Source organism: Vidua macroura, chromosome 1, assembly GCF_024509145.1.
Source record: "Vidua macroura isolate BioBank_ID:100142 chromosome 1, ASM2450914v1, whole genome shotgun sequence".
NCBI lineage: Eukaryota > Metazoa > Chordata > Aves > Passeriformes > Viduidae > Vidua > Vidua macroura.
The window spans coordinates 151,520,456-151,543,228 of NC_071571.1; the positions used below are offsets into that span (position 1 = coordinate 151,520,456).

The window sequence follows — 22,773 nt, forward strand, 5'->3', positions numbered from 1 at the left end:
AATGCTGTAAATCAGATCAATGAAACATTCAGTTAAAAATAACAGCCCAAACCTCCTCCATTGCAGGAGAGCATTTTGGATCACAAATGATGAAAGCACATTTCTAAAAAAAGCAAGCTGAGTTGAGAGCAATATCTGAGAAGGTGGCAAAATAAACAACCCTGAGCCCAACCAGCAGAACATGGGCTGAGCTGCTCCAAGCATTGCTGGGGCTCCAGAATAACCCTGGCAGTGGGAAAACAGTCTCAATACCCCCCGTTAATGTCTACCTATGTCAAAGATGGTGCCTGGCTCCCATCCTGGTGATGCTGTAGGAGCAGGACATTCAGAGGACACCACCACCCTCCATTGTAAGCTTTGGGCATCTCCTTTCCCACTGAACTGTGTTATTCCTGCCTTGTAGCTGGTAGACAGGGAGAAAAAGTCAGGATGCAGCTTCTGAGGTCAAGAAACATCATCCTTGTGGTACCCACAAGCACTCGGCCTGTGGTGCTTGCTGAAGCTGTGAGGGAAAAGAGAACCAACATCCCTGAGGTTTCTTACAATTATTTTTATGATTCATATTGGGAAAGAGGAGAGGGAGTGGAGAGTAAGTTTTTTTTCCCCTTTTTTCATGTCATCTAAGCACCCACTAAACAAACATCCAGCTGTCTTAATCCTGCAATCCAGATGGATATGCTCTGCAACAGGGGGATGCACTACAGCATCTCGCCTCGCATTTCCAATGCTGGGATTCAATACAGCGACTGCAACTTTTAATGCCTTTTACAAACATCTAATTCACTCTGTATTAATCCCTCAGAGCAGCTACTCCTTCATTTTACCCTTGGAGACATCAAGCTAAAATATTCATCAGCTTGAACACAAAAACCTACAGCTCTAAGCAGTTGTTGAGGACAGAGGACGTGCTGTTACCCAGTTCTCTGATATATACAGCAGTATAACACCATCCTTGCAATAAAAGTACAGAATGAGCCTCTAAAGATGCCTTTTTACTAGATGTTTGTAAGTGGATTTAGGTTTAATGACAAGCTCCTCTTGCTTATTTCCCGCTTTTACTCATACTTCTTTTTGGGGGGAGGGCGGCTGACAGGGGCTGTTCTTCCTCAAGCTCAATATTAAATAAAAGAAATCCAGAAATATATTGAAAATACACTCTTAAGTCATGGCACAAGGCATATTTCAAATGAATGCAGCTGAAAACCTCCAAACTATCATAAAGCTATTTCAATAAGGGATTTTCACTTATTCAAGACATTGAAGACATTGACACAACTTCTAAAAAGATTAATCTCTTCCAAGTATTTTAACTCAATTAAATTGACAAAATCTCCAGCACATGAAGGTGACAACAATCCCACGGTCCACATTTTCAGTCTTCCCAGGCTACAGAGGGCTTCCCAAAGCTCACTATTTTAGGGGAGAGCTTTCAGGCAGTCTCTCAGCTGACTCTTGCAGGCCACGTCCAGCTATGCCCAGAAATCTTCAGTATTGAAGGAGCAAACCAGGGGAGTGTGCATTAACTCATGTGTGCATTCCACATCTCAGCCACAACAAATCACAAACACTGAACAGAACCTGACACACACTATTTAATTTGACCTTTGACTACAACAGAGCCAAAGCAAGGTGACTCCAGCCCATAAATATTCCTGACTCCACCAGCATTGAAGATGTTCAGACTTCAAACCTTGAAAGGAAGCAAACAACAGCATCAAATCCCTGCAGTTGTTTCACCTTAAAAAGACAGAAGGGAAGTGTTGACACTGAAGTGATGCTTTGCAGTTCAGGCAATCTGTGTTCAACTGCCAGGCTTGACTAAGCTCTGGATGCAGCAGGGGAATTAAAGAGAAGCCACAGTCCTCTCACCTCATCCAAAGCACCCTGGAGCTGCAAAATGCACAGGAAGGACTCCTGGTTGAATGGGATGTTACTGTGCTTCAGTACAGCACAGTAAGGAAAGGACCTGCATCATCTTCATTATTAACGCTCAAGAAGATTAAATTAAAATAGTTCCAACAATCAAAAATATAGAAAAATACAAGAATTGTAATCCAGGTAGCAGGAAACTGGCAATGTGTTCACCACTAGAACAGTTTGGGAGTTACCCAGAACCAGTTCATATCCTTGATCAAGGCATTTCTTTGCATCAGCCTCCTGCAGTAGGCAGATAAAATGTAGCTGTTCCGTCTACATAAAATGTGTTTAGATACATAAATCCTTGCAAAGTGGCTTTTTATTTTGAGGCAAAACCAGAAAGAATTATACGCTGCATTAAATATTTTCTTCTTTGTCCTCTTCCTGACCGTCTGCAAGATCAATTAAAGTGCTTTTGCATAAAACAGGCAGAGAGGAGCACGTTCCAAAAAATAAATAAATAACGACACCACTCTTTGCTTTCTGTACGATGCCTGAAGAAAACAAGCGTAACGACTTAAAGATTCCCACAGTGGAAAAGAATAAAATGATGAAGGTTTAATCATACACTTACAAGGCAACAAAACACATTCCTCAAGTCTTAATATCTCTTGTGAAATTTTAAGCGCTCAGACACAAATATTAGCAACAAGCTGCAGCAAGCTGACTCGTTTCCCCTGCCCTCACGCAGAAATATGTGCGATTCCCTCCCTTGTACTCACACACATTTGCTGTTTCCATCATTTTCCTATTTGTAAAAATATCCCAATGAAACGATGAGCATTTAAGATGTTATGATTTAACACGTTCCTCGCCTTATGGAGGTCTCGCCGTCCTGGAGCTCAGCAACCTCTCTGTCCAGCTGCATTGCAACACCTGGAAGCACCAGCACGATTTCCCCACAGGTTGACCAGCAATGGGACTTAACAGCCTCAGCACAGAGACAACACTGAGATCAACTGCTTCCCCAGTTACCAATGGGGAGCAGGGGAAAAGGGAGAGAGATCACCCCACCAAAAAAAAACTTAAGACCTACTTTCCTCTCCCTCAGAATGCCCTTTATCACAGCTGTGCAGGGCAAGGGAGGCACTGTTCCCATCAAAACCCCATCATCATAGATTCTAAGGAAGAAATATTTTATACTTAGGGTGGAGAAACATTGGCACAGGTTGCCCAGAGAAGCTGTGGATGCCCCATCCTTGAAGTGTTCAAGGCCAGGATGCAGCTTGGAGCAACCTAGGACAGTGGGAGATGTCCCTGCCCATGGCAGAGGGGCTGGAATTGGATGATCTCTAAGATTCCTTCCAACCCAAGCTATTCTATGATTCTGTGACCCTATCTGGCCCCAGAGACTTGTAGTGGCCTACGTGGTACAGCAGGTCACTGACCATTTCCCCTTGGACCCTGGGGGCTTCATTCTGCTCCCTGTCCCTCCAGCTGTGGGACTCATCCCACCATGTTTCTCTCATGGCAACTGTGCCATATTTTTCCAGCTGCACAGGGGCTTCCAGCTCCTCCTGTTTGCTGCCCATGCTGTGGGCACTGGTGCAGATGCACTTCAGCTGGGCTATTGTCCCCACCGCCTCTTTTTGGGGAAGGAGCCCTAATTCCTAAATGGCCTTTCCCATGATTTCAAACACATCAATAACCCTGGTGCCTTTGCTGCTGCAGGGATCTCCATCCCCTACCTCCACTGAGACAGCAGAACAAAGGGCCACACTCACACAGCATCCCATGATAAAAAAAAACAAAAATCTGCTGGTGACACCAGGCTCAGGGCCAGGTATTGATCTGCTGGATCTTCCTGCTTCCCACTCATTATTCCCTACAACTGGAAGGGTAGAGGAGAACGCTACGTGTGTTCCTGATCCCTTAACCAGTCAACCTCATGACAAAACACGAAAGAACTGAGAGGAGAGAGAAATCACTGCTCTACACAATTGAAACAGGAGGACAATAACTTGCAATAATAAAATAAATCTAAAGAATAAGCCCACATGAAAAAGAAAATCGAATATCCAAGAAATGAAAACAAAAGCTAAGAGGTGAATAATTCATTTAGACAATGTGCAGTGCCCATATTCTACCTGAATTGCTTACATGGAAAGTTCATGGTTTAATCAGAACTGCTGGAACAAGAAAAACCAGAGTCATAAGTACAACATTTATCTTGAGTAAACGAAATAGGTCTCTGGGTAAGGCATTTTCATCTAAAACAGAAAAAAAATAGGTTGCAGTTTGTGACGTGACCAGCAAGGGGAGTCGGTGCCCAGAGCTTTGAGGGAACCACGCAGATGCAGTTTTGGGTGGAGAAAACTCAAATAAACAATTCTGAAGTAGTGACATTGATAAAACATTGAAGACTGCCAGAGGATGCTGGAAGATGATGGACAGAGAGCAGAAAACCCACTAACCTGGAAAAGAGAGAGGGCTTGAGAGATACTGGAGTAGAAAAATAATCATGTTTTGGTTGGAAATTGGACTTTCTGTCCCTTCAAGACCTACTGGAGAGCATGTAATAAAGAGCTCTTAGAGGGAAAAAGGCAAAGGACAAATTAAATCAAGGCAGGATGGATCTCAGGATAAGAAAATAGGGGTTAATCTCAAAGGATTTCCAAGCACAATATTCTGACAGTAACATGAAAAGACTTTGGCAATTCCTCTGTTGGCCTCGAGGAGACATCCAGGAGAGTGCCAGATGTCTGGGAGAAGGTGTCAGAGAACAAGGGCTAACCAGGCATCTTATCACTGAGCCCCAGAACCAGAGCAAATAGGGGAAACAACAAAACTATTAAACACAACTATTAAAAACAAGGAGTGGGATTTAATAATATTATCCAGCATTTAAAGCAGAACGCCAGCAGTAGGAACTCATTAGGCTCTGTATGGGGAACAGCAGCAAAATCACTGCTGCAGCTCCAGCCATGCTGGGCTTGTCAACAGAAACGGGGCCACCCTGGGCTCCGGGGCCACCGGGAGGGGCACTCAGAGCTTTCGTTCCTCTGCCCCGTTAATCTCATTAACCTCGTATTTACTCTGTTGTTGGTAATTACTCAGAACGCTAATAGGCACAATTTATGCATATTATTTACTGAATGTTACAAATCTCTTCAGCTCTGTGTATGAATCGGGGCTGGAGCAAGCCAATGCTCCAAGTGCTACGGAAAATGGAAGTAGAGAAATGAAAAATATTTTTAAAATTTCGAAAACCTTTTTTAGGATTTGTTTCAAATTTCTTCAATATCTTCAGTTTCTTCGTGCAAGATAACCAATCAATTCAGATAAATATATAGAATCCATCCATTTTACTAATTCTATAATAACATTTTAACAAGGAAAAACAGACACTAAACCAAAAATACCCAAGAAAAGACTTATTTCCTCCTATTAAGCTGAAGCCCATGAAACAACTATTCCAGCCATGATACAAATTACCGTTAACGATATTCCAGGTGGGAAAAACAGATGCAGTTTAAGAAAACTGTTATTGCTGTTAAAGAACTCCATAGGTTTTACAGACACAGTCTGTTACATCTTGAAAAATGGAACTTTCACTGACCATCTGTTCCTAGCAGAGAACACCCAGCAACTCTGGCTTTGGCCAGAAAGCCCAACTCAAAGTCAACATACCATGAGCAGGGGACATCCCAGAGCTTAATGTACAGCCAAGATCAGGTGTCGGGGGAGAATTTGGATGGACATCACCCAATGGTAACCAGGTAAAACAAAGAAACCACTGCAAGAGCAGAAAATGTGATCCAGAGGTGAACATCTGCAAGAGCAAAGCCCACAGTATTCCTACACCCCAACTCCAGAGCCTCCTCTATAACATGCAGCATCACCTCCAATGAGCTGAAGGGATATGGAAAAAAACAACCAAAATAAAAAAAAAAAAAGAAATGAGAAGGATTATCAAGGAAAGAAAACAGCAAAAATTACCTCACCCACAATTTTATTCTGCTGTGTTGTGGAGCAACTTGTTGGGAACTTGGCAGCAATAACCCAATGGACCCAAGGCCCAGCTCAGCAGTATTGTTCCTGTTTAGATAAAAGGGAAAATAAAAAGAAAATCAGATGTGAAAAGCACAAACAGGCTTTTATCTGCTCTGTTTCCCTCAGTCTGAAGCTCAGGGATTCCCAAGACTGAGGTTTTAGCTGTATCTTTAGATTCAACTGGGAGTTTTCACACCCTGTGAATTTGTTAAACGTATCCATATATTAGGCAAGCCTTGCTTTTGGCCTACACAATGTCTGTTGACAATGGAACACACACAAATAAAAAAGGAAACAAAAGAACACTCCTTTCACTTCAGGGTGCAAACATTAGGAGATGCCTTGCGAAACAGAGCAAGTAATTTTCATTTTCTGCAATTTGTGATTTCGCATTATTGTCTTTTCCCCCTGTTTAGCCATGTCATATTTTATGGTCAGTATCAGCCAGTTAAACTGGTTTTACTATGTTTTTACTACATTTTTACTGCATTTCCTACAAAAAGAAAGCCTGTGCAAATATAGGGATTGCTGAGAGAGAACCACACTACTGAGACAACCAAGTGGACCCAGCACTGGACTTTTGAACATTTTCAGGGATGGTGATTCCACCACTTCCCCTCAGCACTCTGTCCAATGCTTGACCACGCTTTCAGTGACAAAATTTTTCTTATATCCAATCCAAACCTCCACTGGTGCAACATGAGGCCATTTCCTCTCATCAGGGACAGCATTCATAAGGATCCAGAAACTCAGGTAACTCTGGAGACTGGAATGACATCATAAACTCATTTCCCACACACACTTTCACAACTATTTGTGGGGTTTTTCTGCCCAAATTTGGAAACTAATGCTCCAGAAGGAATTTAAGACACTTTTAATGCAGCTTATTATGCTTTAATAAAAAATAAAAGAGAAAAGAAGGAAAAGAATGGCTTAGGCAACTCAGGTAGAGGCACTTATACACTGGGCAAAGTACGGAAATAAAAATATTACAGACATTTTACAGCAACTATTCCTCAAAGAAAGTGTTTTAATGAAAATGCTGATATTTTGGACTTGTTTTAAGCAGGAGGAGCATCACCACACAGGAGACAGCTTTCCAGACTAACCATGAAAGCCTTCTACTCCCTCCTTATGATGGGGTGGTGAAGAAAATAAAATCACATGGGATGACACTGGGGCCAAAGAGAGCAGCAAAGGATGCCAAAGGAGCTCCTGCCTTGAGTTTTTCTACCCTTAGAAAAACCATCCAATTACCCTTTCCTCCTCTTTGATTACACAATCGACTTCAACACCCTCAAAAGCCAACACCTCCAAAACATGGGGAAAAATAATGATTAAGAGCCTTTAAGTTAAAGTACAGTACCCAGAACCAGCTTTCAAAGACAGGGTAAATAAGGAAGACCTTTAAATTTTAAGATGTTGCTCAGCAGCACCTTGTCATGCCACATCACACAACACTTCTTCCTTGTTATTTCTCTGACCAAAGGTCAAAATTCCTCTTCCCAAGAGACAAGCCTTCAGATAAAAAGAGTGGTGAAACTTTTACATCCAACTAATTCGGGAACAATCCACATCTCCGTCCTGAAGACCTTCCTACAAATATTCCTTCAAATATGATTTATTGCAATTGAAGGGGGGGGGGGAATGACCAAATTTGTCTCAAACTGTGGCAGTCCTGCTCCAAATGAAAACAGAATTATTTGTGCAACACACAGAGTCCAGCACTGAAATCTCAGGATGTTCATGGATGCTAAGGTAGGAGTTTTTATCAACCTCACATAGCCTTGGGACAAGCATTTGTAAACTGCTTGTACAAGAAAAAAACCAGTGGCCATTTCAATTTTTCAGAACTATCTAAGCCATGGCACACCCAATCCTGCCAAGTGGGGATTCAGGTATTTAACTGTAGAAACCTGGTGGTCCAATTTCCCAGAAATATCATTATGCCCATCTCCCAGAGCACCCAGGGCAGCCCTAGGAGGATGAAAACCAATACTGAAATGATCAAAACCACACCACATAGAACATGAGACTTCTTGCTCATCCATCTTCTCCCTATCTCATCCTCTCACCAGTTCCATCCCCTGAATTGATGTTTTCTTCTCCAATTCAATCTTTTTCTGGTGGTTTCTCCTCAGCAGGGCCTCTCCTCCTGCATTCTCCATACAGGAATGCAAGAGGGATGTGATCCTTGGTTGGCATCCACTGGGACAACTCCATTATAGGGAGGAATTAATGACAACTCTGCCCACCTGCAGGTTTTTGGGTTTTTTTTTTAAGCCATCATGTATGTAACTCACACGATGTCAGTACAGGAATATCACACTAAGGCTCTGGAAAGTAAGGGGCGGGTTTTCCTCGTTTCCATGGTTATGAGCAATTTTAATGACCAACCTAAATAAAAAGGCTGGAAGAGAGAGAAAGTAGGAAGGAGTGAGGTGGGCGTTTAATTTTGATTGACAAGACAGAGCAGAACTAGTTAAGATCTGTCAAATGCTTGCTGAGGATCACAAATCCTCAGCACATTCTACGGCAGACAGAATTAGTGTAAATGCACAGCTTTTACAAAAATATTTCTTATCTGCTGAGACCAGAGTTCAGCATTTCAGCTGCCCCACAGAAAGCAGCTGATGTCCTAACTACCAAAGGAACTAAGGTAGGGCCAGAAAAAATACATGTATATTTTAATTATTTGTATTTGATTTTTAAGTATTAACACCTACAATGTCTTAATATGTCTTAATTTTTGTCTCTGATCTATATAAATAAAATTATTTCTATAAAATGACAGCATTCTCAAGATTGCTAACTACTAAGACAACAATTTTAAAGGTATTATCAAAGGCACCACTTTGGAATCACATCTGCATCACATGAAATGTTGTATAAATACAGAATATGGAGATAATTCCTGCAATAAAGACCTTAAAATAGGAGACTGAACGCAGAAGGAGTTGAACACAGATTTGATGGGAAATTTCAGGAAACACAATCTGGAAAGACAAAAACACTGGCATGACAGTCAGCTGTGACGTTCCCCGATGCACCACCAAAAAAACAAGCTTCAGGGAAAATTAACAACAGTCCTACAAATGAAATGATCAAGAAGGAAGAATAATGGAGAGGTGGAGACTTGGAGCATTTCAAAGTCAGGAGCAGAGTTTCATGACCTTGGAGGGAAGAATCAATATCTCATCAAGGCACAAGGCAGCATGAGGAGACTAAACCAGCATCTTTAAGGCCAGGGAGAAGCAGGATGCACCAAAGGCCAGACACAAAGAAGACCCAAGATGTGCCTGAACCAAACTCAAAAAATGTTTTTCTTGTTCTCACTTGGCTCTGTTGGGATGCAAGCAGGACACAGTGATCTTCACAGGGCTACACACCCATGAGCTTTGCAATTTTATCAAATGATGTTAGAATTTTAAGAAGAAAAAAACTCAGCAAGAGAGGATGAGGTTACAAAAGAGGGAAGTCAACAGCTCCTGAGATGCCTGCCAACAGGATCTGCACTTAAAGCGTGCAGTTTTGGCAGAGAACATTCTCAAAATCTGATATTTAAAAGTCTCATGGTGTTGGAACATGTAATTAAAGGAAAAGGATACAAGTGAACGAAGATCTGATCAACACAAACTTGTATCAAAGTCAGAATGTGTTCCCACAGAGTCTCAGCCACCTGGTTCTTCCATGCTTCGTTTAAAGTGAGAAAAATTAGCTACCAACTACTTTTATTCCCACTCAAAATCATCCCTCTCCAGCCTCTAAAAGGGATGGATTTGTAACAATCTTCAAGAATTAAAAAATTCCAAAAAAAGAACCCCAAAACTCACCTGTTGTTTAATTTACTGCCACTTTTCAATTCTAGAGCAACATATTTGTTGCAATACGAACTTTTCCTTCACTTTGCTTCAGGCAATGCCCAGGCATTGATGGGTGAAGGAAGCAAAGAACAATGAAAACGCCTACAATTTCATTCTTGTTCCTCAAGAACTGGAATAAATGAATGAATTCAAATCCTTCATCGAGAAAATCCCTGAAGAGAGGAAGCACTTGGGGATACTGGCAGATGGGAAGCTCGACATGACATTATAAATGGCAATGTGGCTGCTCCATCCCTGGAAGTGTCCAAAGCCAGGCTGGACAGGGCTTGGAGCAACCTGGTCTACTGGAAGGTGTCCCTGCCCACAGCACAGGGTCAGAACAAGATGATCTTTCAGATCCCTTCCAACTCAAACCATTCTAATATTCTACAAATTTACTGTTGTTTCCTTCCTAGTAGTGCCAACATGAACTCAACAGCCAAGAAAATAAAGAAAAAAAAAATCCAACAAAAATAAGGAATTCATATGTGATCTGATTTCTTACTGCAAGGTTTCCAACAGCCAAGCCGTCCACCACCAAGTTGAAGAGAAAAGTCAAAGCAATGTGAAATCAGCTGGCACAAGTTCATTTTTTCACCAGGTAATGCCTCGAAAACTCCCAAACCAACTCTGCTGCCATCAGAGCCACCTCTTCCTTGGACAGCGCCCAGGAACTACTCGCAAATTAAATACAACCGAATTTATTGCTTCTGCAAGCCTGGAAATTTCAGTTACAGAGGTGACGTGACATTTTGTTTCACCAATGCTAATCTAATACCTTTTTAAAGGTGCATACGTTTCACCCTGTTGGCTTCCAGCACTGAATTACCAGCTCTGCTAAGCTTCAGAATAAATGAGACGAGCGTGGCCTCCAGGCAAAATCCCTTTGCTGTAATCTTTATTCAAAACACACCACTCTGGAGCCTTGCATGCATTGCCAAAAATCGCCTTGAGGTTTGCTCTTAAGATGGCAATTTGCATATCAACATTTTGCTGCAGAGCTTACCCAATGTCCCCACTATTATTTTAATACTCTGCTGTGGGCGGCCCCCTGAGCAGCTCACAGAAGCGCGGGCTAAAAATATTCCTGCCTTCCCCACCGGCTCCACACATGACCACAGCGAGCACCGGCTCAGATGCAAAACCGTCAGTGATGGCATCCACCCGCCTCTCCAGGAGGATGCTCAGGCTCCAAGGTGCTCAAAAAAACATGGCAAGAAGGAGAAAAGTAGCTCTGCATGGATGAAGGAAAAATGCACAGGCGCTGGAGGAGGAAGAGCTGGTTTTACAAGGGAAGCAGGAGAGGTTTATCCGCGTGCGAGACATTCTTGGGAAAACACATTAAGAGGTAATAAAGCAGGTGAGGGAGGCACCGCCTGGGATATGAATTTAAGATGATGCTGAACAGAGGAAGGGAAAGAATTCTCAAGCACAGAACGGGAGCGATGCCGGGCGGACGTGAGCACAGCCTGATTCATGCCCCAGGAGGGAGATCCCAATCCCGCTGGCAGCACCATGTTGACGACAGCGCATGAAAAATCATGGATTGCAGGTTTTTCTCCTTGCCCTCCTCCCCCTTGCCCAGCAAACCCCAGGCTCAGAGGTTGTAATTATTTCTGGAAAGGTGTAAACAGGTCTGGGAAACGAAACTGAAAACTGGAGCTATTTACGAGATGCCACGCAGGGAATCGGCATCGGAGCCCGGCTACCAGATCAGCGAGTGCAAGGTCACCCTGGTCTGCTCCGAACAACTTTGCAAAGTGGTTTGCAGCCAGCCAGGCAAAATAACCAGGCTCAGTCTGCCCAGGATGGTGAGTTAATGGAAACAGAAGGTGGAGAACCACCAGAAGACATTGCTCCAGCCAGTAACAAGGGATTTTATCATGATGCTGGTAGGCTTTGAGATGATGTCCATTGAGATGACATCCACTTATGACAACCAACTGCCACTCTGGGGTGTGGGAGAGGAGCAAGGAGGACATCAAGTCCATAAGTCTCCCTCGACCAAGTTGTTGTAGAGGAAAGCAGCCAAGGGACTCATCTGCCTGGAACTGTTCCAGGCCAGATTGGATGAAGCTTGGTCTAGTGGAAGGTGTCCCTGCTGACAGCAGGGAAATTGGAATAAGATGATCTTGAGGGTCCCTTCTAACCCAAATCCTTCTATGACCTGCATGTAAATGACAAGTGGAGACCACTCATCCCCCTACTCTGCAGGCCATCACTTGCTTTCAAGGATTATTGCCCAAACCCAGGAAGAACCACAAATTTTGAAAAGTAATTTCTTCTCTGCTGGTGGAGAAAAGCAGCAAATGCCAAACTGTCCCAGCAGGAGGATCTCACACCCTGATGGGGCTGAAGGAGCCAGCAGCATCTCAAGCCCACAAAGCAGACACTGAGGAAAATTCGAAAACTCTTTTTGGTCTTACCAGGAAAGAATGGAAAAAAGATGGTTAAATTCAGGAAGTACAGGCAGAAAAGCAGTGAGTGCCCCTGGGGACAGCAGGATCTCCAGACTATTTTGTGCACACTCTTTATATTCTGTGCTCAAATGCCTCACAAACAGGACTAGGATGCACAACTCTGTTTCTGAGATTATACCTAAATTATAATTATTTTTAGATGGAAAGCCAGCCCAGTGCAGTAGGAAAAGAACTGGCCAAAGAGAGAAGAGCAAGCCTGATGACCCCAGAGCCTGTGGGATATTTCTATACATGAAAGGAAACAAAGGTACACCTGAACAGTGTGCAAAAAAAATTAGAAATTAAAAAATAAATAAATAAAAAAAAGCAGACCTTGGTTTCCATGCACAGGGAAGAGGATCTTGACAATTAATTTTCCAGTATTCCCATAAGAGGGAAAAAAAACCCCAACCCACCAGAATTCCAGTCTTATGATTGCCCTATGTTTGGGACAGAGAGAAAAACAGAGAAGCTGTTTTATCCTTGGAAGTGTTCAAGGACAGGTTGGATGGGATTTGGAGCAACCTGGGATAGTGGGAGGTGTCCCTGCCCATGGCAGAGGGTTGGAAGAAGGTCCCTTCCAACCCAAACTATTCTAGGATCTTATGAAACCCACCTGCTTCAGCTCTGAAGATGATCACTACTCAACTGTAGTGAGAGTCTCAGTTTGCTTTTTCAACCTCAAAGGTGTCCTGTTTTACGCAAATATTGCAATCTTATTTTCACCACTTGCTAAGATGTCTCTCCAAGGGCTGGTTTGGGCACTTGGCTAGGACAGAATCCATTACATTTTTAGAAAACCAACCCATAGCTATGTGATGGGTGATCAAAACTTAGGAGGGCTTTGGAAAGCACACAGCTGTTCTCTAAAAGAGAAGTGTCAAAAAGCTTTGGACAGCATTTCTCGGGCTTCCACACCCACATTTTGCCACCTACTACCATCTTTGAGCACTTTGTGTTAATGAAAGCTGAAGGTCCTTGACACTGAGAAACTGAACCTCTAACACACAGTAACCACAACACAATTTAAGCACCACTATTTTAGTTATTTTAGAGTTTTACCATATTTACCATTAGTAAAAGTAGATTTAGTAAAATGACTTGATTTTTCACCATCACTGCAGCTCTGGATAGTTAAAACCTGCATGGGATGGTCTGCAAGAGGATGGGGAGGATCAGGAGGTTGGACAAACTTCCCTGATCACTATGAGTATTCACTATGGCCTCATCCTGCCCACACCAATCCCACAGCACTTTTGGCAGAGAAAAGACTAAAATTTTCAATTCCTAAAAAAAAAAGGCCAAAAAAAACAATCAGAACATAAAATCAAACAAAACCACATCCAGTATTATTATATATGAGTTTTTTATATATGGTCTTATGCACTACATTACTGATATTAGTTGTTAATTTAATAACATATGTATATTTGTAAGCTTAATTTTCATACTTTTTCCCTGAGCATCCACAAACTGCAGCAGAATATCTGATGGGACTGACATCAGGGTCACCCCAGCAGCAACAGGCGCTCGGGTAAGGGAGCAGCTGGAGATTACCAGGTACACAACAGAAGACAAGAATACACTTGGGGAAGGTAAATCACATCTCAAGCTATCTAACACTGTGTCTAAATTTGTATAAATCAGGTATTTAGAAATTAGGAGGTTCTCATGAGAGTCTAGATAGTGAATAGTGTCACAAGGAATCACAAATCAATTGTTTTTGTGGAGAAAAATATAATGAAAAGCTGTATTAAGGTTTAGCTCTCGATTCAGTTCACACAAAGGAAAATCTGAAGACCTGCAGCTTCCAACAAGAATTTCTGTCACGTACAGGGTTATATGAAACAAGGTGTGACCCAGCACTGCTCCCGCAGCCTCATCAACCTCCCCCATCTCCAGACGCACAGCAGCATTTTTATCTCCAAAATCAGAAGAATTTGGAGCACAGTGAACATCTCCATGCTGGGATACAGCATGCTGCAAAGCTTTTGTTAATAATTCAGCTCAAACCTACTTGCAATTGCCTACAGTGAGTTGCAACCACTGGTCCCTCTGATCTTGAACACTTCCCATCCCTGCAGTGTCCACAGCCAGGATGGATGGAGCTCTGAGCAGCCTGGTCTGGTGGAAGCTGCCCCTGCCCATGGCAGGGGGCTGGAATAAGATGATCCTGAAGTTCTCTTCCAACCCAAACCCTTCTATGATTCAATGAATCTAAAATTGAAGTGACTATTCCACAACTGTAGACCCAGTGAGACATCATCCAAATCTTCCCTGAACAGCCCAAGAGGATTTTGTTCCTCTGAGACACCCCAAAACTGGGGCACACGAGCACTGCATGAGGACTGTGGTCACAGTCATGAGATGTCACATGTCAGTAAATCATAGAATCACAGAATGGTTTGGGTTGGAAGGGACCCTAAAAATCATCTCATTCCAAACCCCTGCCATGGGCAGGGACACTTTCCACTAGACCAGGTTGCTCAGCTCCTTCAGCTTAAAGCCATTCCCCCTATTCCTATCACAAAATATCTGGGAATTTCAAAGTGGGGGAAGAAGGATGAAGAAAAACAGCATTCCTGGCTGTGTATGGGATTTTTTACAAAGCAGCCATTAATAGCAGGTTTGGGAGTTCCCTCATACCATACTTGAGTCTCTGGCATCTCACACAGCCAAGAAATGGGTTAATCCAAAAATCTGGGTCATAACACCTCCAAATCTGCCTGGTTTTTCCCATGTAGAAAAATAAAGGAGGCACCTCCCTCCTCCACGCAGAAGGATCACAAGAAGATTCATTAAAAATGAAAAAAAAAGCAACAGGTTTCAGCAATGAGTATGATCAAAGTCTCTCGTGGAAGAAGAAAATGTTTTATTTTACAGAAATAAGAACTATGGCAACAGCTCTGGAATAAAATCCTACAGCACGGCTGTCTCCTGCACTCCTTTACTCCATGCACCAGACGATGGAGGAATCCTACAATGGGAAAAAAAATACATGGCCAAGTTATTCAAGACCAGAATGACAATAAAGGTATGCAGAGAGGAGAAGGAGGACTAATAAAGTCCTCAATAACCTCAAAAAAAATCTTTTTTTTGCAATGCCTGGCTTTGCAGCAGGGGGGTCAGCAGAGCAAGAACAAAACAAACGCTACACAATGAAGAGCATCAAACATTTTGCAGTTATTTTCTGCTTTTATTTAAGAAAGAGATGACAGAGAGAGTGATCATCACCTAACCCAACATCAGTATTTACCTCCAAAAAAATGAATTTTACAAAAAAAAAAAAAAGTAAGTACAGGTAGTGCAGCCAATTTTGACTTCATTCAAGAAGTAGATGGAAAATATTTTCCAGATTTTGCTTGCAGCATCCCAGCAGATGAACTGCCAACACACCTAAATGGCCCTTGGAAGAGCTTTTCCCTTAAGCTCTGTATCCCAAAAAAAAAAGAATTCAAAAACATCTTTTGATACACCGTTTCTTATTTTCATATATTTTCATATATTCAGGATACGTTTAAAAAGCAACTGATTATCAGTGCAGTCTTTGCTTTACTAATGGACACACAAAATGGACATTAAAAAAAAATAAAGGTAATCCATCCTGCCCCTTTTTTATTTTAGTTAAATGCTATTTTTTCCATCATCAGAAACACTGCAGAGATGTGCCCATGCACTGCAACAAAGAAATGGCACCTGCCTACTGAATTTCCTGACTAGTGACACTTCGAAGAAAAAGAGTTTTAAATAGAAACCTCCCTGCAAGTGTTAAATCAGATTAATTTAACTCTTGCGTTATTTTAATCTTAGACACCAGCATTTGCAAGGCAAGCAGGAAAAAAAAAATAGGGAGTAGGATTCTTATCTTGACCATATTCTTTGGGAAATACAGTGTATTATTAAAAACCACAAATAGCCTTTCTCAGAGCAAAATACAGACACTTCTGGCTTTTTTGCAGTAGGAAAAGAGCACCAATATTTTATGAAGCTTTCTGTTCACTCAGCATCAAGTGAAGGGCAGAGCTTTCCTCCAGCCTTGCGGTGCCCAGTGCCACTGCCGAAAACACCAACGCCAGTTTGGGGCCACGCTTTGGATTTGCACATGGCAAAAAGTCTTCTGCAAAATACAATGCACTTTGAAAGGTTGGTGATGCTGCTGAGGAAGAAGTTTTGCAGCATTTCCCCCACAAACACCATCACAGAGGTACACTCTGATACTCCAGCTGTGAGTTAGGCTCATGCTTAAATAGCTAGATCAAATTTAGACTGGGTAGATCATGTCATAGGAAAACACACACATTCTAATGGTCAGGAATCATGGAATGGTTTGGGCTGGAAGGGACCCTAAAGATCATCCACTTCCAGCCCCCCTGCCATGGGCAGGGACACCTTCCACTATCCCAGGTTGCTCCATGCCCCGTCCAAACTGGCCTTGAACACTTCCAGGGATGGGGCAGCCACAGTTTCTCTGTGCCAGGGCCTCAGAACCTTCACAATAAGCAATTTCTTTCTAATATTGAATCTAAACCTGCTCTCTGTCAGTGGGAAGCCATTCCCACTGTTGTATCACTCCAGGCCCTTGTCCAAAGTCCCTCTCCAGCTCTCTTGGATCCCTTTTAGGCACTTCAAGGGACTTTATACCCTCCCTAGAGCCTTCTCTTCTCCAGGCTGAAAATCCCAGCTCTCCCAGACTGGCCCCAGAGCAGAGGGGCTCCATCCCTCTGATCCCCTTGGTGGCCTCCTCTGGACTTGCTCCAACAGCTCCATGTCCTTCCTGTGCCCTGCAGGTGGGGTCTCACCTGAGAGAGGCAGAGGGGCAGAACAACCCCCTGAGCTGCTGCCCACCCAGCTTTGGATGCAGCCCAACACACTCGGATTTCTGGGCTCCAAGTGCAGTGGCTGGGTCCTGTCCAGCCTCTCATCCACCAGCACCTCCAAGTCCTTCTCCACAGGACTGCCTTCAATCTGTTCCTCCCCCAGCCCAGACACCAGAGGTCAAAACACATGACCAACCATGCCCTGGGTGGAAAGATCCATCCATCCATCTATCCATCCATCCATCCATCCATCCATCCATCCATCCATCCACCCTCACTCACTGTGACCAAACCTGGACACACAAGTCCTTTCCAGTGCAATCAGCCTTTGCCCTGACAACTCCAACCCGAAATAAAACAGGCTTCTTCTGCCCACCTAAAACCTTCAGGTCTCACCAATTTCCAGTCCTCTGAAGCACCAGCAACCCTTGGAAGGTCTATAAAAACCCAAGTGAGAGTCACCCAGCTCACCTCACTGCACAGAACAGGTGAACTGTAGGAAGGAGGATAATAAAGATGGGAAAAGTAAATTACAAGTTTTTAACAGTTCATTCCACTTTCATCGAGCAGAATGTGTTTATGGTACAGGCAGGGAATCGAAAGCATTATTTTTATCTTGATATTATTTGCCCTTTCACACTTGCTATTTAAATATTCCTGAAATCCTAGAAGAACCAACAATTCAAAATACCATTTGAGATATATATGTGTGTATATATATATATATATATATATCGGGAAGCACAGACTCATTCATTTTCAGCTCCTCTCTTTTTTTTTTTCTTTTCAATTACATTTTAAGTGCTGTAATATCAATGTGAAAATTTATCAAGACACCGAATATTTATTTTTCCTCCACTCCTGGTAAAGATTCTCCAGACCCAGAGCAGGCAGGAAGACCTGGTCACACCAGAGGGTTGTGTGATGAGGAGTAAATGATAAGAGGTTTAAAATGTTTTAAATAAATAAATAAATAAATAAATAGAGCTGTGAGAAAATTAATGAGGTTGCTTGCACAAGAGAGGATGAGAATAAAATACCGTAATATTGAAATCTCTGTTCTACCAGTCTCTTTTAGCCAATCTCAACTAAATAACTTAGAGAATCACAAAACACTTTGGGTTGGGAGGGACCTTTGGGTTCATCCAGTCCCACCCCCTGCCATGGGCAGGGACACCTTCCATTATCCCAGGCTGCTCCAAGTCCCATCCAACCTGGCCTTGAACATTTTCAGGGATGGGCCACCCACAGCTTCTCTGGGCAGCCTGGTTCATTGCCTCACCACCCTGCAACTCTTGCTTTAGACACAATTACAGGAGGAAACAGGGATGGAATCTGAATCAGAAGCCTGGATCAAGCAGGACACGTGGCTGCACTGATCAGCCTCTCCCACGTCCATCAAAGCTGCGTTAGTAGTCAAGCTAATTTTTAGTTGCATTAATTATCAAAAACAAACCTTGGAGAGGTGATTTGTTGCATGGATGACCACTGGAAAATGGGAATCAGCACATTTAACACCCTGGAATAAGTCCAGAAACCAGACTGAGGATGAGAGGGAAAAGGATGTTGCAGCTGGCAAAGACGGCAGAGCAGGAAGGCAACAAGGGGTCAGACAGCAATGCCCTGACACATCAGGGATTTAAAAACCTGAATTTGCATCAACACAAAGAGGAGGGATTTTACAGAAGGGCACGGGGTGATAGGAGAAGAGGGAATATCATTGAGCTAAATGAGGGTAGATTTAGATTGGATTTTAGGAAGAAATTCCTTACTGACAGAGTGGGGAGGCCGTGGCAGAGGCTGGCCAGAGAAGCTGTGGCTGCACCATCCCTGGAAGTGTTCAAGGCCAGGCTGGATGGGGTTTGAAGCAACCTGGGACAGTGGAAGGTGTCCTTGCCCATGGCAAGGGGGTGGAACTGGATGATCTTTAAGGTCCCTTCCAACACAACCCATTCTATGATTAATACTCCAGATAACATCCAGAGTTCAACCTGGAGATGAGATGGAAAAGGGCATCACAGCTGGAGAAGACAGCAGAGTAGGAGAGCATCAAGGGGTCAGACCAAGCAGCTGGGCTGAGTCAGTGGTGATTTAAAGACCTGAAACACCTGCAGGGACACCTGGACCACAGCAGAGCCCAGCATGATGGGACTGAGCACTGTATTTTCACAGCCCCACTGCAAAGGGGAAAACCAGCCTGGAAAAAGGGATAAATGCGATAAAGTATAAATCTTATTACTAAACAAAAAAAAAAAAACAAAAAAAAAAGGTGGGGGAAAACCATCATATTTTAATCAATCCTTCCCACTCCACAGCACACAGATAGTAAAAATTTAGGATTCAGTCTGCTGAACCCTAAATCCTTTGTGCAGAACAAAGCACAAAGCAGAACTTGAGGCCACCACCCCACGCAAGGGTTTGCAAACAAACATCTCCTTGTTCCTGCAGCGCTCCCAGACACAAGGATGCACCTCAAGCTCCAAAATGTCACAGGCAACTTCAAATGCTAACAAGAAGAGGGTTCTGCAGGGCATATTCAGCGTGCTGGTGGCAGAATGAAACGTGCTTTTAGCTTTCCAAACCCTCTGCTTTTTGATATGCACACAAAGACACTGAGCACTTCCATGGGAACACGAGGTTTCCCCAGCAAAGTCCACTCCAGCGCCAGATGCCGGAGGTTAATTGTACCCCACAGCTTGGGGGAGCTTTTATTAAAAGCTTCAAACCACAAACACTTTTCCAAGTACAAAAGCAACCAAAAAAAAAGTTTCTGCAGTCAGCCGAGGGCCACCGCAGAAAGCGGCGCTTTGTACATTTAAAAGTGGTTTTATTTCCTCTCCTTGTACTTCCAAATCCATCCCATTGCCTCAAGCTCCCGAATTAGCCTGGAAGGGGGAAAAAATAATAAATAAACAACATCATGTCCTCTGTGAGGTTAAAACTGAGCAAAAACCTGGCAGGTAACAAGCCAAGAGCAGTTCCCAGCGTTGTCATTGTGCTGAAAATTGATAAATCAGGGTTTCTTCCTGAGCAGCTGTGGGACAGTGGCAATCTGGGTGCAGGGACATCCCATCCTCACCCAGTCACCAGTGACAGGGGACACAGGTGTGGTCCACAGCACCCTCACACATGTCCCTCCTTGCTCACAGCCCCGGGCAAGGCCAGCCCTGTCCCCAGATCACTCCCTGCACACATAAACCGCTGTGCAACAGCAGCCACAGCCCCCAGTTTCCACCCACAGTCGCTGTGCCAGCCCTGTCCCGATGTCACATACCCCCCCCCCAGCTTGTGCCAGCCAAGTTCTGTCACCACGTTACACACTGCCCCTGTGCCAGGGCACTCCTGTCCCCATGTCACACCCCCCTGTGCTAGCCCTGTCCCCATGTCACAAGCCCTGTGCTAGCCCTGTCCCCATGTCACACACACACACCCCCTGTGTCATGCCCTGTCCCCATGTCACACACACACACCCGCTGTGCCATGCCCTGTCCCCATGTCACACACACACATCCCCTGTGCCATGTCCTGTCCCCATGCCACATACATACCCTCTGTGCCATGCCCTGTCCCCATGTCACAAACCCCCTGTGCCAGGCCAGCCCTGTCCCCATGTCACACACACACACCCCTGTGCCATGCCCTGTCCCCATGTCACACACACACCCCTGTGCCATGCCCTGTCCCCATGTCCCACACACACCCCCTGTGTCATGCCCTGTCCCCATGTCACAAACCCCCTGTGCCAGGCCAGCCCTGTCCCCAGGTCACACGCACGCCTGTGCCCGCCTCGCACACACCCAGGCCAGCCCTATCCCCAGGTACACACCCGCCCCACCCAACCTGTGCCAGGCCAGCGCTGTCCTTATGTCGCGCATAGTGCCAGGCCATCCCTGTCCCCATGTCTCACACACACACACACACACCTGTCCCCGTGTCACACAAACCCCCAGCGCCAGGCCGGCCCCGTCCCCGTGTCACACAGCCCCAGTGCCACCGCTGTGCCACGCCCCCAGCCCGCGTCACCCCCCTGTCCCCACGGCAGGACCGCCGCGCGCCCCTCACCTGCCGCCGCGCGCCCGTCACCGCCGGCACCCAAACATCACGTGACCGCCGCGGTCCCGCCCACCGCGATCACGTGTCCCTCCCTCCGCCCCCCCCATCGTTGTAGTCCTCATGCCGCTGGTGAAGCCGGCCGAGCTCCTCGCTTCGGACTACAACTCCCATAGTGCACCTCGACGCGGCGTACCGTCCCCTTCACCCGGCAACCAATCGGCGGAGGGAACGGCCCGAGAGGGCCCCGCCCACCTCCCTTCAGCACCTCCCGCTCCAGGGCGCGGCCCGGGGCCGCCCCTCAGGAGCCGCTGCCCGCCTGTCGGCGCTCCGGGGGATGGGCCCTGTTCCGCATCCTCCTCATCCTCGCTGCCCTCCTCACCTTCCCCCTCCTCACCTTCCCCCTCCTCGGGGAAAACCCCAGGAACGGCTGAGGGAGCTGGAGGTATTTATTCTGTAGAGAGGGGTGTCAGGGGGCACCTCATCACTCTGCAACTCCGTGACAGGAGGGTGTAGCCGGGAGAGGGGTCGGTCTCTTCTCCCAAATAACCAGAGACAGCGTAAAAGGAAACGATCTCAAATTGCACCGGGGGAGATTCAAGTTGGATATTAAGAAAAATTATTCACTGGAAGGCTGGTCAAGCGTTCTAAAGGGCAAGTAGTGGATTCACCTTTCCCTGGAAATGCTCAAATAAAGTGTAGATGTGGCACTTGGGGACAGGGTTTAGTGGTGAATTTGGCAGCACTGGGTGAATGGTTGGACCCAGTGATCTTTCAGGTCTTTTCCTGCCTTAATGATTCCGTGATTCTCTGACACGTCTATGCCCTCCTTCGTAGCCTCACAGTGCCCAGGGCACTGCTCACAAAAATAAATGAATAAACCCCACCCACCTGCTGCTGCTAAAGCCACTAATTCTCTCCAAAACACCACAAATTGCAGCCCGAGACTGGAGGTTCACCCAGCCGAAGTGCTTTGATAGAGCAGTCTGGAGTACAACTGTACCTGCGAGGAGTTTGCTTTTTATTTGCCAAGCCACAGCAGCTTTACGTGGTGGCTGGCTTGCAAAAGGAGTTATAAAGAGGATTTTCTTGATAGAGCCTTTAACCAACAATTCATTTTAACAAGGGAATGACAAGCCAGCTGCCTGTTCAGAAATGGAGTTCTGCACCAGTAGCCCTGCTAAAAAAAGCTTTAAAAGGGCTGAGGGGCCACCTGAGCCTCCATAAACTTCAGGGTTTTACAGCACCGAAGTGCTATCGGAGCAGTTTCCTCCATCTTTTGCTGCATTGATAATCATTTATTTCTGTGGACTCTGAGGAAAATCCCTTAGGAGAAGGGACATAAAAATATACTGATAACAAAATACAGCTGTCTGCTTGTCGTCTGCAAAGTCCTCTGACTACAGCTTACATGTGCAACGCCCTGTGTCTTGCTGGGTGTTTTTTTTTTTTTTTTTTGAGCAGGGAGGAAGAGAGAGTTAATCCTGCAAGAAGCATAGATTACATTTCAAAAACCACTGTGAAAATTTTGCAGTAATTTTCAGTACAAATCATATTTACCTCCAGCATGAGCCTCATGAAAGTAAATAAGAAAAGAAATATATAAACACGTGCCAATATAAAACAGCCCAAGTATTCCAAGGGACAGCAATCATAAAAATTACAGTGGGATAA

General features: G+C 44.7%; 1 protein-coding gene and 1 long non-coding RNA gene across 4 annotated transcripts in view; one reads left to right on the plus strand and one right to left on the minus strand.

The window, feature by feature from the left end:
• The window catches only part of TSNARE1 (t-SNARE domain containing 1), a 452,764-nt gene extending 431,612 nt beyond the window's left edge, over window positions 1-21,152 (minus strand). The window contains exons 1-2 of one of the 3 annotated variants that reach the window (XM_053974698.1): window positions 21,112-21,152; window positions 5,866-5,955 (exon numbers count right to left, since the gene is read on the minus strand). The gene's annotated coding sequence lies outside the window, so the exon portion shown is untranslated. Of the gene's footprint in view, window positions 1-5,856; window positions 5,956-21,111 lie in introns of all 3 variants that reach the window. The other 2 variants (XM_053974688.1, XM_053974691.1) reach the window with 2 other exon arrangements.
• LOC128805808 (uncharacterized) lies at window positions 20,769-21,814 on the plus strand. Its single transcript, XR_008436582.1, has 2 exons — window positions 20,769-20,867; window positions 21,606-21,814. It is a non-coding gene; the product is annotated as an uncharacterized LOC128805808 (long non-coding RNA).
• The last annotated feature ends 959 nt before the right edge of the window (window positions 21,815-22,773 follow it).